General features: G+C 37.2%; 1 protein-coding gene and 1 pseudogene across 1 annotated transcript in view; one reads left to right on the top strand and one right to left on the bottom strand.

The window, feature by feature from the left end:
* The window catches only part of LOC142422460 (ADP-ribose glycohydrolase MACROD2-like), a 971,437-nt gene that overhangs the window by 769,166 nt on the left and 187,604 nt on the right, over positions 1-14,667 (bottom strand). The gene's annotated exons all lie outside the window — the stretch shown is intronic.
* On the top strand, positions 8,489-9,603 carry LOC142422204 (zinc finger CCHC domain-containing protein 9 pseudogene; annotated as a pseudogene).

Below are 14,667 nucleotides of genomic sequence, written 5' to 3'. Positions count from 1 at the left end.
CTATTTAAATTGTAACTTCATAATACTTTTCATAAAGTAGCAGGGACAACATTGTATAGTACAGTCAAACTTTTTAGAGGTAGAACTCCACCAGGTTGTCTCCTTTTCCCCAGTTTTTTCAAATTTTACACCTTTGACACAGTGAAGTCTCACCACTTTGGTAACACTTATTCAGTTGTTGTTGTTAGGTATCCCCAAGTAAGTTCTGACTCACAGAGACCCTGTGTACTAGAGAGCAAAACAATGAACCATCTATGGTTCTCACAATTGCTATGTGTGAGTTCATTGTTGCAGTCACAATGCAAATCTGTCTCATGAAGGGTCTTCCCCTCTTTTTGTCCTTCAACATCACCAAGTATAAAGTCTCTTTCCAGACACTAATTTCTGTGAACAACATATCCAAAGTATATGGGACAAAGTCTTGCCATCCATATTTCTAAGGAACATTCTGGCAGTACATATTCAAGACAGATTAGTTTGTTCTTTGGGCAGACCATGGAAAATTCACTATTCTTCATCAGCATTATAATTCAAATGCATTCTCCAATCTTCCTTAATCAGTGCCAACTTTCAAACACAGATGAGGCAAATTTAAATACCATGGTGTGGGTCAGGTGCACTTTATTTCTCAAAGTAAAATCTTTGATCCTCAACACTGCAAAGATGTCTTATGTAGCAGATTCACCCAATGGAATGCCTCCTTTAGACTTTTTTGACTACTGCTTCTATGAGCATTGATTAGGGATCCAAATAATAGGACATCATTGACAATCTCAATCTTTTCTTCATTTATCATGATGGTATTGGTTGGTCCATATGTAGATATAGGAAGCCAAAAGACAACGTGTTGACGAGAGGGCAATGCGGTCACTGAAATTCAAAGACAACTCTGTAGTGATTTTCCCAAAGACCACTATAGTTCAATTCAGGAGAGTAGTACAGGTATATGAAGGAGTTGTAGAACATTACTCACTCAGTGTCATCGAGTTGACTTGGATTCATAGCAACCTGATAAGGCAAAGCACAAGTATCCTCATGGCTTTCAGAAGCAGTAAATCTTTAAGGGAGCAGAAATCCCCATCTTTCTCCCACAGAGGAGCTGGCGAGTTTGAATCACCAGCCTGTGGTTCACAGTCCATTGTGTAATCCCACACACCATCCATGCAATTAGAATAAAATACAAATACTTTATTGTGGTTGGCACGGCCTACGTTGCCTGACTCCCAACCACCTCTTTAACTTAACCTCCTACCACATTCTACCATTATCCAGCTATATCGATTTTATATTTGTTCTTTGAACAAGCAAAACTCCCTGACAGGATTTCCACATTTGCTGTTCCTTCAGCTTAAAATACTCATATTTCATATTGTCTCATGATGTCCTCTGGTCATTGAAGTCTTAGTTCAAATGTCAACTTGCTCACAGATTTTCTAGTCACTGTGAAATAAAGCTCCACTTCTTGCCTGTCCACTGTATTCCAATTCCATTGACCAGTGAATTTTTTCTTTGTTATTAATATGGAGAAGAATGGTGATTACTTATCATTTACTCACTTTACTTATCTCTTACACTTAGAATATAAATCTCTGATAGGCTAGACCATCAGCATTTGGAATAGTGTTTGACGCATCTTAAGAAACAAAACTCAACTCATGGCCAGTGAGTTGGCTTTTACTCGTAGTGACCCTCTGTAGATTTCACAAGGAAGAAAACTTGAGACAACACAGTCTCATCTTCACATTTATTGTTGTTCAGTGCCGTTGAACTAGCGCCCTCCCCACACAAGAAGGAAACAATGCACTCCTGAGTCATCCTTACAATTGTTCCTACGCCTACGCCCTTTGTGGCAACCAGAGTGTGAATTCATCTCATCAGGGGGGTCTTCCACTTTTTGGATGCCCCTCCACTTTATCAAGCAGGATGTCCTTCACTGGGGACTGGTCTCTCCTGACATTATATGCAGAGTATGTAAGATAAAGTTTTGCCATTCTTACCTAGTAGGAGCTCTCTGAGTATACTTCATCCAGGACAGATCAGTGTGTCCTTTTAGCAATCCATGGGGTCCTCAATATTCTTCTCTAGCACTATAATTAAAGTGCATTGACTCTTCTTCAATCTTTCTCATTCAATGTCCAAATTTCACACGAGTATGAGGTAATGGCTTGGGGTGGGTGCACCGCAGTCCTCAAAGCAACATCATTGCTTCTCAGCACTCTTAAAAAGGTCTTGTGCAACAGATTTACGTAATGCAACATTCTTGATCTCTTCACAGCTGCTTCCCTGATGATCCCTGATGGTGGAGTCAAACAAGACAGAATCCTCACAACTTCAACCTTTTCTCCATTTATCATGGTGTCACTTCCAAGTCTAGTTGTGAGGATTTTGGTCTCCTAAATTGACTAGTAATCCATACTAAAAGCTACAATCCTACTTCAAATCCTCTCCACTTTCATCAAGTATGGATGTGTCATCTTCATATTGCTGGTTGTTAATAAGCCTTCCCCTGATGCTGATGTCACATTCTTCTGCGCTTAAGGCAACTTGCCTGATTACTTACTCAGCATACAGATTGTACAAGTTTGGTAAAAGAAATCAATCCTGACGCATAGCTTTTGGATTTTAAACCATTAAGTATTCCCTTGTACTGTTCCCACAACTGCCTCTGGGTCCATGTAGAGATTCCACATGATCACAACGAAGTGCTATAGGATTCCCATTCTTCTCAAGGTTATCCATTGTTTTCTATGCGCCACACAGTCAAATGCCTTCAATAGTCAATAAAGCGCATGTCAACATCTCACTGGTCTTTTCTGCTTTGAGCCAAGATACAGCTGAACTCAACAATGATATCCCAGGTCCTCTTCTAAATATGCTCTGGATTTCTGGGATTTCCTTGCAATAATTTTGAATGATCTTCAGCAAAATTTTACTTATCTGTGATATTAATGATATTGTTCTATAGTTTGAACATTCTGCAGGATCACCTTTCTTTTGAATGAACCAAAGTATGGATCTCTTCCAGTTAGTTGACCAAGTAACTGTCTTGCAAACTGTCTGGCATACATAGACTAGTGAGTGATTTCAGTGATTCATCTGGTTGGTGAAACATCTCAATTGGTATTCTGTTAATTCCTGGAACCTTGTTTTTGGCTAAAGCATTTACTGAATTTTAAATTTCTCCCTTTAGATCCATTGGTGTTTGCTTTTCTGCTACCTCCTGAAAAGGCAGGCTGTGAACTAGTTCTTTTTGGTACAGTCACTGTATTCTTTCCGTTTCTCGCGATGCTTCCCGCATCATAGAACCTTTCAAGGTTGTAACGTGAGGCCTGAATTTTTCCTTCACGTCTTCCGGTTTCAGATATGCTGAGTTTGATTTTCCCTTTTAGTTTTCTAGTTCTAGGATGTTGCACATTCTGTTATTATATTGGGCTATGTCTTCTAGGGGTACCCTTTGAAATTTTCTCTTTAACTCTTTGAGTTCATCTTTTCTTCCATTTACTTTTGCTACACTACAATTAAAAGCAAGTTTCAGAGTCTTTTCTGATATCCACTTGACCTTTTCTTATTTCCTTGTCTTTTTAATGATCTTTGCTGTTTTCATGAATGATGGTCTTGATGTCTTCCCACAGTTTATTTTGTCTCATAGTGGTCAATGCATCAAATCAGTTCTTAAAACGTCCTTGAAATTTACATGGAATAGATTCAAGCTTGTCTTTTGGTTCTCATGGACTTATTTTAATTTTCTTCTGTTATTCTAAATTTATATATGTGCAACACATGGTCAGTTCCACAGTCATCCCCTGGTCTTGTTTTAACTGCTGATATTGAGGATCTCCATCATGTTTTCCTACAGATGTAGTCAATTTGATATCTTTTTTTTCCACCTGGGGAAGTCCATGAGTATAATTACCCTTTGTGTTGTTGAAAAAAGTATTTACTTTGAATAAGTTGTTGGTTTTGCAGAATTCTATCGTGCAATCTCTAGCTTCATTTATATCACCAAGACCATATTTTCCAACTACTGGTCCTTCTTCTTTCCAACTTTTAATTTCCAATAATTATCCATGCATCTTGATCGCAATTTACTCAATTCCTGACTGAAATTGTTGGTTGAATTCTTCAACTTTTTCACTAGCTTTTGTGGTTGGAGTGTACATTTGAACAATAGTTATGTTTTTGTATTTCCTTGGAGCTGGGTATATAAAATCCTATCACAGACAACATTGTAATTCATGATAGATTTTGAAATGTCCTTTTTGACAGTGAATGCCAGATCATTCCTCTTGGCGGTATTATTTTTGGCACAGTAAATCATATGATCTTTTGAGCCAAAATGGCCAATATCAATCCATTTCAGCTCACTTATGCCTAAGATATTGATTTTTATGCCGTTCATTTTGAACACTTCTAATTTTTCTAGATTTGTACTTTGAACATTCCAAGTTCCTATCATTAGCAGATTTTTGCAGCTGTTTTTTAACCTCGACTCATGGCCCATAAGCAAATGAAGATCCTGAAGGCTCCAGTCCCACAGATTTTACCTAACTCACATGACAATGACTCCACCCCAAGAAATCAGTCTCTCCTCAGCCATAATTCGAATGACCTTGAACTTTAGGACCCCATCCTTCGGCAGTATCTGTGAAAATGTTCTGCTTCATATCTTTAGGCCTTCGGCGTATGACAATGTTTCAAAGTTATGCATAAGGTACTCAGCAGTTCCTCCCTTCCAAGAGGGGAGAATATTCCTTCTCTGTCTGTGTTAGTCTGGAAGCTTCCACTGAAACCTGTTCACTGTTTGGTGATTCTGTTGGCATTTGAAATACCAGTAACATACCTTCCAGCATCACAGAAGTCACCATAGTAAGACAAATTGATGGGCAAGTGGTGCTATCTTCACATAGTAGGAGCTTAATAACAATTTATTTTAAAAAATAAATGCATCTGCTTAAAGAAAACTAAAACTATATTCTTTGTGGAGGAAAAGGGCATCATGGCCTGCCCTGGATTCCTTCCACCACTTAAAAATCTAATTATTCAAAAAATATTTATTTTAAATAATATTGGTTATAATTTTCAGCAAGAGACATTTAAAAGAAAAATACACTGAAATTCAATCCATTTTAAAATGTAAAAGTCCTATATTAAAAAAAGTTGAATGGTCTGGTGGAATAAGCAAATATTTTAGAAATGTAAATGCCCCAATTGAAAGGCATCCAAACTCTTTTTCACCCCAACATCTGGTTTAGTTAACACTAGGAAAAAAATAATAAGTGGTATATTCTTGGAAACTCAGTTGTCAGAATACTGTTAACAATGAGTGCCTGAAGCCAGCCTATTTCATTGATGAATTGTTCATTTAGAAGGTAGAGATAACACCAAGTTTCATGATTTCAGATATTCTGGGAGTGTCCAATATCACCTCATTTCATCAAAACATCAAAATTGGATCAGGCAAATATGAAAATAGCTAGATAACTGGAGAAGTTGATGGAAGATTAACTCAAGTGTCAGAAAAATAAAATCTAGCCAATAAATAAATACTGGGTTGAACAAACTGAAATACCACCACCTGTTTATGTGATTTAAACTATTATTCTAACCTTTTCCAAAGGATCTAGGATTCTTCCCAGGTGGTTTAGCACATTCATTTGTTCAATCAGTAAATTTTATAAGTGTGTGTTGCCTTTTTAAAAGCAAAATATTTAATAGACATAAAATGGGAGATGAATGATTCTATAATAAAGTAATAAAGGTGCATGTTGGGATTTGATGTTGTGCTGATGTAACAGATGTTGTGAACTAATATATTTTCCGGTGCTTGGAACTTTGTAGAGGGGACACAGGTCTTTAATGGGATTGCCAAAGAGGACAGGTCCTAGGAACAGCTATCGGTTGACGCAAATTCACGTCTTGTGGGCACCTAGGAGGACTTATTTATCCAGCCATGGGCTTGAATTTGGTTCCAAAATGGTTTTAAGTGGTAGCTTATACCACAAGGCTATTTGATTACATTAAATATGAGATTTTCCCCTTCTTTATTTCTTCCATCTTCTTTTCTCTGCCAATAGGAAGAGCTTCCTATTGTGCACACTCTTACAATAATAGTGACAAAGCAAATCACTTCATCATTCCACATCATGACCTATCTTTTAGGTCATTAGCAATGAACTTCTATACACTTCACCCCACAATACAAAAAGAGATTTCCACATTAATCTCTATAGATTCACAACACAGAACAGAGGGGACTTCAAACTTGAAGCCAAATAAACATCAGGGCCTAATTTATTTTTATATCATATCGCTATTTTTGGTTAAGGTTTATAATTTTATAGGGCAAAATGTGAAATAGAAAGAGGTACACTTGAAGAATTAAATGATTTTGCCATTTGAACCCTGCAGAGAATGCACAGAGGACACAGTGTAACTTTAAAGCTGATGTAAGATATGCTTATCATCTAAAAGAGATTTTGAAGAAGAAACGAGAGGAAAGGGTAATTTTATACTCATAAACACAGGGAATCCAGGACAGATGAATTCCTCAGGACTAGTGGTAAGAATGGTGATACTGGGAGGGTGGTGGGAAGGTAGGGTAGAAAGGGGGAACCGATTATAAGGATCTACATGTAACCCTCTCCCTTGGGAATAGATAACAGAAAAGTGGGAAAAGGGAGATGTCAGACAGTGTAAGATATGACAAAATAATAATAATTTATAAGTTATCAAGGGTTCATGAGGGAGGGGAGAGAGAGGAAAAATGAGGAGCTGATACCAAGGGCTCAAGTAGAAAGCAATTGTTTTTGAGAATGCCGAGGTCAAATGTGCTTGACACAAGGGATGGATATATGGATTGTGATAAGAGTTGTATGAGCCCCCAAAAAAATTATTAAAAAAAAATAAAAATAAATAAAGTCCTAATCTTCCAAGTGTGGCTTGGGCTCACTAATGCCAAATTATCCACATTCATTGACTTTTATTATGATTTGTCTTCTAATAGGTGATATTACAATTCAAATGTTTGAATATGTTGCCCATTTTTGTGAGAAAAGACCAATAATATGATACTAATATCATATTTAATGTGGTGTATTATTTTAATTTTTATGATGGCATTTGATCACTCCATAGTTTTAATACTCAGATATTATGGTGGCTAGACACGATTTGCTTTTTTTCAATTGCATCTCTTTTTTTTTCATAATGCTATCATTTTACTTCATACCTTCTCTCTGAGGTAAATAATGCATCATTATGCCACTTTTCCACGTGAAAAAAAACTGAAGAGTCAGCTATATAAAAAATATATAAATTCTTATTTTTAGAGAGTTTTAACTTATGTTTAGAAGATTGGTACTTTCTTCCTTCATTTCCTCTACTTTTCCCTTCTTTTTTCATTTACTTTCCTCTCTGACTGCCTTCTTGCTCCGTTTCTCAATCTCTTCTCTTACCTCCTGCACTATTTTCTCTAAAGGCATATACAGGTAAACCTGCTATGGCCATAAACAATGCAGAGTGAAAACCGGTTATAGCAAGAAATATCTTTCACTAATTCCAATGATGAAAAAAAGAATAATCTGTCTCCTTCTGAAGAATTAGTCCCAGAAAACCTTGTTGATAGCAGGGGACATTTCCAAATGTACCACAAACCTGACAATTAGCAAGAAAACATTGCCAGCTAGTGCTGGAAGAGCAGCCCCTCAATTTGGAAGACTCTCAAAATAAGACTGAGCAAGAGCTCCTTCTTCTTAGTGCCTTCAACTATAAGCCTGTGGATGAAGACAGGATCTCAGGACCTTGACATGCCGATGGGACATTATCTAAAACTACAAGGAAGAGCTAAACCACCTATGATTAATCTAAAGGGTAAGTATTTGAGTTATGAACCTAAAAAATTGGAAGTGATCAAAAATGAAATAGAAGGTATAAAGACCAATATCCTAGGCATTGGTCTGCTTAAATGTACTGGTGTTGCTCATTTTGAATTAGGTAATCATACGGTTACTATACTAGGAATGACCAGTTCAAGAGGAATGGTAGCACATCCACTGTCATATTGAACATTTCAAGATTTATCTGAAGTACAATGCTTTCTGTGGCAAAATAATATCTATGTGCATACCAGGAAACCCAATTATTACAACTCTTGTTAAAATTTACAAATGAACCTCTCAAGCTAGTGACAAATTGAAGAATTATACCAACTTCTGTCTGAAAGTGATCAAACATGCCATTAAGATACCTGGATAATTATTGGCAATTAGAATAGGAAAATTGGAAACAAACATGGCTTTGGTAAAATAAATGAAGCCATAGATCACATGGTAGAATTTTGAAAGATTAATACTTCTTTGTGACAAATAACTCGTTGGAGCACTGTGAATGATAACTATACATGTAGATTTCACCAGACAGACCACACAGGAATCAAACTGACTACATCTATGGGAAGAGATCATGAAAAAGCTTAACATCAGTACCCAAAATGAGGCCAGCCAAAGTAAGACTCTGAAGCTGACCATCAATTTGGTCATGTGTAAGCTAAGGTTGAAGATGAGAAAAATGAAAATAATTCCACAAGAACAAAAATAAGACCATGAGTATATTCCATCTCAGTTTGAGAACATCTCAAGAACACACTTGAATCATTGAACACTAATGACAAAGAACTTGAAGAGCTGTGGAATGATATCAAGAACATTATACACAAAGATGAGAAAAGCCATTTTAAAAACAGATAAAAGATCAAATTACAATTCAGGCTCGAGTGTCGGTACAGAGAGGTTGGTTTCTCTTGGTTGCAAAGTCTCTTGCTGTGGAGGATTCATGTGCGATCGATCAGGTACTTCTTGGGAAACCAAGACCCGAAGAGCATGAGTTATGGCCACAGCTAACAAGAACCCTGGTGGCAGCATCACGTCAAAGCCAAGACAAGGGGAAACTATTCAAAGACCATTGGCTGTCCCTTAAAAATGACACACTCCAAACGAAACACAAAAAGAATAAAAAGAGAACACAGTACTTAAATGAAGATATGGGTGGGTTCATGGAACACCTACCATGGAGCTCATGGGTGTCTCACAATGGGAAGAGAGCAGCCGTCAGCCCAGCCTTCAGAGAAAACATCGCACTTGGTTTAAAGAAAGACAGTCAGAAGGAGTAAGAGTAAGAAGAGAAGCAGCAAAGAAAAATGCAAAGGTAGGTTTCCATTGTGGCCAAACTGGACATGGGGTTGCAGACTGCCAGGCAAGTCTGCAAGAGACAAGCAATGGAATATGTTACCGGTGTGGGTACACAAGTACAAGATTAAAGTGGACCTAGCTTTTGGTGAATTTCCTTTTGCAAAATGTTTTGTCTGTGGGGCAATACAGCACCTGGTCAGATCTTGCCCAGAGAACGATGCTGATGGCTGTGGCTGCGGACCTTGTGGTCCGTGCAACGCTATCAGAAAGTCTACCCAGAAACTAAGACTCGGATCAAATGGTCACTGTTGGTCGCTGGGCAAAGGGAATGAGTGTGGTCCATGAAGACATTTCGGATGCCCCCAAGCCACAGGTACCCCAAACCAGGACACCTAAAGTTGTTTTTTTTTTTTTTTAGCATGTCTACTTCACCAGATGACGACAGCCTTTCTGGGATGTCTGGGTGATCTGATCTGGGCCAAGCCTCACTTCCTGAGCTCAGCCAATCAGGGAGGACCTTCTATCACAGTTTGGAGACCTCTACTTGAAAAAATGTATTAGATGTTTCCATGAACTTCTCCAGAATGCATGGAACAGACAGAACTTCATTATAACTAAGTTGTTATATGCCTGATTTTAACAATCCCCCTTTCTTAAAAACAGAAGCATACATTAATGTAAACCACCTGTAAACAAAGGGACTCTTTGCCTTTGAAGATTAACTTTTTTAATATGGTCTTCTTCAAATTAGATATTTTATTATTACCATAGAAATGTATTTATAACAGCCACAAAATTTCTGTATTTTTACAATGCAGAATTAAAAAGTAGCTTACTTGTCAACCAGAAAAAAGCATCAAATTAGATGTCAGGAGAGTTGCTGAAACTTGTTTTTGCATGTAGAACAGCTAAAGCAAGTAAAAAATGATGAAATAAGATAACTTAACAAAAGATTTTAAAGGGTAGCTTGAGAAGACAAAGAAATTTATTATAATGAATATGTAGAGATTTTGAGTTAGTGAAGCAAAAAGGAACAAAAACCTCAGCAGACATCAAGCTAGAAGAAACAAAGAAAAAATAAGCTTTAAGTTATAATATCAAAAGATTCTACGAACAACATATTGAACAATGCAAGAAGTATCCAAAAGAGATGGAAGGATACAGTGAGACTCTGCACCCAAAAGAACTAGTTAAAGTCCTTGCAAGTAGCTTCTGTCAGAAGAAAGCATTTATCCTTCATAATGCCATAGTTCTACCGTGTTAAATTTTAAAATGCGAAAGAAACTGAGAGGAAAGAGTGAATGGAGACATAAAGGGTAGGAAGAAATATAGAAAAAAGAGAAAGGGAAAAAGAGAGGGAGAGAAGGGCAATGAGAAGAGGATACATAAGAAATAATGAGGGGTGGGAAGAGAAAGAGAGGGGATGAGGAAAATGGAAGACGTGTGCAGAACATGGAATAGGGTGTCTGTTTCAGGTGGCTTCAGAAACACAGAATTCTAAGTGACTTAAGGACAGGTTCCTTGCTACCACTCCTTCTTACCTCATCAGATGTACTTCCAAAGTACCTTTTTTTCTAAGCTATGGCTGCATTCTAAGATTTCCCAAGTCTAAACACATTATTCCTGCCAGTTTGGTTTAGTTTCTTCATACTTACTGTGAATTTTGATTAATGAGTTAAACAAGATTTACTCTCGTAGCAGCTGGGTAGACTTATTCCCATCTTACTATTCCGAATGGTTTTAAAATGTTTTACCTTTTTTAATGATGTTCTTATTTAGAAGGGTAGTGGGAGAAATTATTTTTAAATGAGATTTTAAAATATGACTTACTGTCAGAAATCATAAACAAGTTAGCCAGGAATCAGAATTCTAAGAACTTTAAAAAGAGTAGAAACTATGAACATGCATGTAGATGGTGCCTATAAGGCCCCGCGCCTAGAGCTCCCTGGGTGAGGCACAGAGAGCAACAGGAGAGGAGGCCAGTCTGGGATTCTAGATGCAGCACAGCCCTCTGGAACCCCAGGATTTGTTTTAGACCTCCCAGTGTTCATTACGGCATTCAGCAGTGTTCATTACGGCATCCTTGCCACTCCTGCTCTGCACTCTGATTTTCAGACTTCCTCCTCAGATTTCTGTCCTGGGAGCTAGAAGGTAGTTCTCAGCATGTGTCCCTGCCACCCCTGCTCTGCACTCTGATTTCTGCCCTCAGAGAGCTCAGCCGAGCTCATGGCAAAACCAACCCACATTCCCTGAAGTACAGCTCAGCACAGCCCCTGATCTTAGGCTTTTTTTCTATCAAATTTTAATACCCACTCTCCCATCATTGCAAATCAGACATTTAGGGTATAAGGTCCATTCGTTTAACCTACCAAATAACACTACCTGACCCCTGCCATTTCTTCACCTACTATCCCTTTCTCTCTCCCTCAACTAATACATCCTCTTCCTCCTAGTCCCCACTCCAGCTGATTGCTCCCTGAACACTTAAGCTACCACTCCACCCCAGACACTTTCTGTAAACATTATGGAACCTGTCTAATGCACTACCAGATAATTAACCACTCTCACATAGCACCATCACCCTAATACCCCTAATAGTGACACTAAGATGTCAAGAAAAAGCAGACCATATCAGTGTTCACACACACACACGAGAAACAGAAGCAAACAACTGAATACCAACCATATCGAAAGGTAATGCTTAAAATTGAACGGACTATGATTTACAAAACAGAAGAAGAAGAAGAAGAAGAAGAAGAAGAAGAAGAAGAAGAAGAAGAAGAAGAAGAAGAAGAAGAAGAAGAAGAAGAATTTAAAAGACTGATGATTGCACTCGTGCAACAATTGAAAGAAGAGTCTGAAAGAAAAAGTGAAACAATAGACATGCTAGTGAGTTCACTACATGCTGTGGAAGAAAACCTCCAAACAGATACACAAAATTCAAATATAGGCTAATGGAATTAAACAACACTATAAAGGAACAAGAGAATGCTATAATATAACAGAGAGACAGAATTGAAGGGCTGGAAACCTGAATTATTGAGATAGAAGGCAAAGCGACAGATTGCAACATAAAGAAAGAACAAACAACAAAAAATACAAAGGAGACCGAGAATAGTTTGAAAACAATGTGGGACACCATCAAGAGGAACAACTTGCATATTATAGGGATTCCTGAAGAGGAAGAAGCAAAAAAGAAAACAGAAAATAATACAAGAACTCCTATAAGAGTGTTTCTGAATGTCTAAAGGAGGAAAAGGTAATTATTCAGGAAGCCAAAGAACCCCAGCCGAAGAAAAATTCCCTGGCATATTGTAGTCAGGATGTCTAATATCAATGACAAGGAAAATATACTAAGCGCAGCAAGAGGAAAAAAAAGATCAAGTACATATAAAGAGTCAGCAGTCTGAATAACCTCAGACTTCTCGGCAGAAATCATTCAGGCCAGAAGACAATAGAATGACCTATACAGATTACTGGATGAAAAAAAAAGATGTCAACCTAGAATCCTGTGCCAGAAAAGTTATCACTAATATGGTGGAGTGGATCAAGGACAACAACATAATTCTTCAGATAAAGGAAAAAGGAGATCATAAGGATCAAAGGAGAAATAAACAATATAGAACAAAAAGAATGCAAGAATGAAGAAGATAAGAAGCTGGTTCTTTGAAAAGGTGAATAAAATATAATGACCACTGGCAAACTTAACAATGGGGGAAAAGAAATGATGCAAATACTCAGAATAAGAAATGAAAACAGTGACATTACAACAGATTCGAATGAAATAAAAAGAATAACACACTACTATGAAAAACTATATTCAAACAAATTTGACAATCTAGAAGAAATGCGCAGATATCTAGAAACACATCACACATTCAAAATAATGCAGACAAATATTGAAAACCTCAACAGACCATAACCCCCCAAAATGAAATAGAACAAGTCATTAAGAACTACTACCCAAGAAAAACCCAGGGCCAGATGGTTTCACAATGAAATTCTACCAAATAATGAAAGAAGACCTGAAACTAATACTACGCAAACCCTTCTAGAGCACAGAAAAAGACAACAAACTTCCAAACTCATTCTATGAAGCCAGCATAACACTGATAGCCAAATCAGGTAAAGATTCCACATGAAGTAAAAATTATAAACCAATATCGCCTCATGAAAATAGATGCTAAAATCCTCAATAACATCCTATCTAATAGAATGCAGCATCACATTAAAAAAATTCACACTGATCAAGTGGGATTCACTCCATGTATGTAAGGATGGTGTAATATTCGAAAAACAATCCATGCAATCCACCACATAAACAAGGCAAGAAATAAAAAACACATGATCATATCAATAGATGCAGAAAAGGTCTTTGAAAATACTCAACAACCATTTCTGTTCAAAAAAATCAAGAAAACGGGAATAGAAGAAAAATCCTCAGCATAATAAAAGCCATATTTGAGAAACCAACAGCCACCATCATGCTTAATGGGGAAAAACTAGAAATAGTCTCACTGGAAACAAGGACCAGGCAAAGATGCCTCCTATTACCTCTCCTATTCATAATTGTGCTTGAAGTTTAGTCAGAACCATACAACAACAAAAAGAAATTAAGGGAATACAAATTGGCAAGGATTAAAGAAAACTTTTGCTATTTGCAGACTATATGATCCTATATATAGAAAACCACAAAATCTTCACAAAAATTGCTAGAAACAATTGAACAATCAGCAAGTTGTGGGATACAAAGTTAATAAGCCAAATCAATTGGATTTCTGTATTTCACTGAAGAGAGCTATGAAAAAGACATTAAGAAATCAATACCATTTACAATAACCACACAAAAATGAAATACTTAGGAATAAACTTAACTGAAGAAACAAATGAGTTATACAGAGAAAACAACAGGACACTATTAAAAGAATCTAAAATAGGATCTACATGAATCGAGGAATATCCCATGGATAAACAGACTTCATCATATTGTGAAAATGACAATACTACCTAAAACACTTTACAGATACAATGCAATACCAATTCAAATCCTAAATAAATTATTTGAAGAAATGTAAAAACTAATTACATTATCACATGAGCAGGCAAAAGATCCAGGATAAGCAAATAACTTCCAACAAAAAAGAAACCAATAGGAAGCCAGGCACTACCTGACCTACAGATCTATTACATAGTCCCAGAAGTCAAAACAGCCTGGAACTGGCACAATGAGAGATACATAGACCCATGGATCGGAACGGAAAACCCAGACATAAATTCATCAGCCTAGAACCACCTAATCTCTGACAAAGGACCTTGTAAGGTCCATTGGAGAAAGACAGCCTCTTTAACAAATGGTGTTCGACAAACTGGATCTCTATATTTAGAAGAAAGAAACAAGACCCATACCTCTCTCCATCCACAAAAATGAACTCAAGATGGATTAAAGACCTAAATGTAAACCCCACAGCACTCAGGATCATCA

The sequence above is a fragment of the Tenrec ecaudatus genome, chromosome 12 (assembly GCF_050624435.1).
Source record: "Tenrec ecaudatus isolate mTenEca1 chromosome 12, mTenEca1.hap1, whole genome shotgun sequence".
NCBI lineage: Eukaryota > Metazoa > Chordata > Mammalia > Afrosoricida > Tenrecidae > Tenrec > Tenrec ecaudatus.
This window is presented reverse-complemented; position numbering and strand designations above follow the sequence as displayed.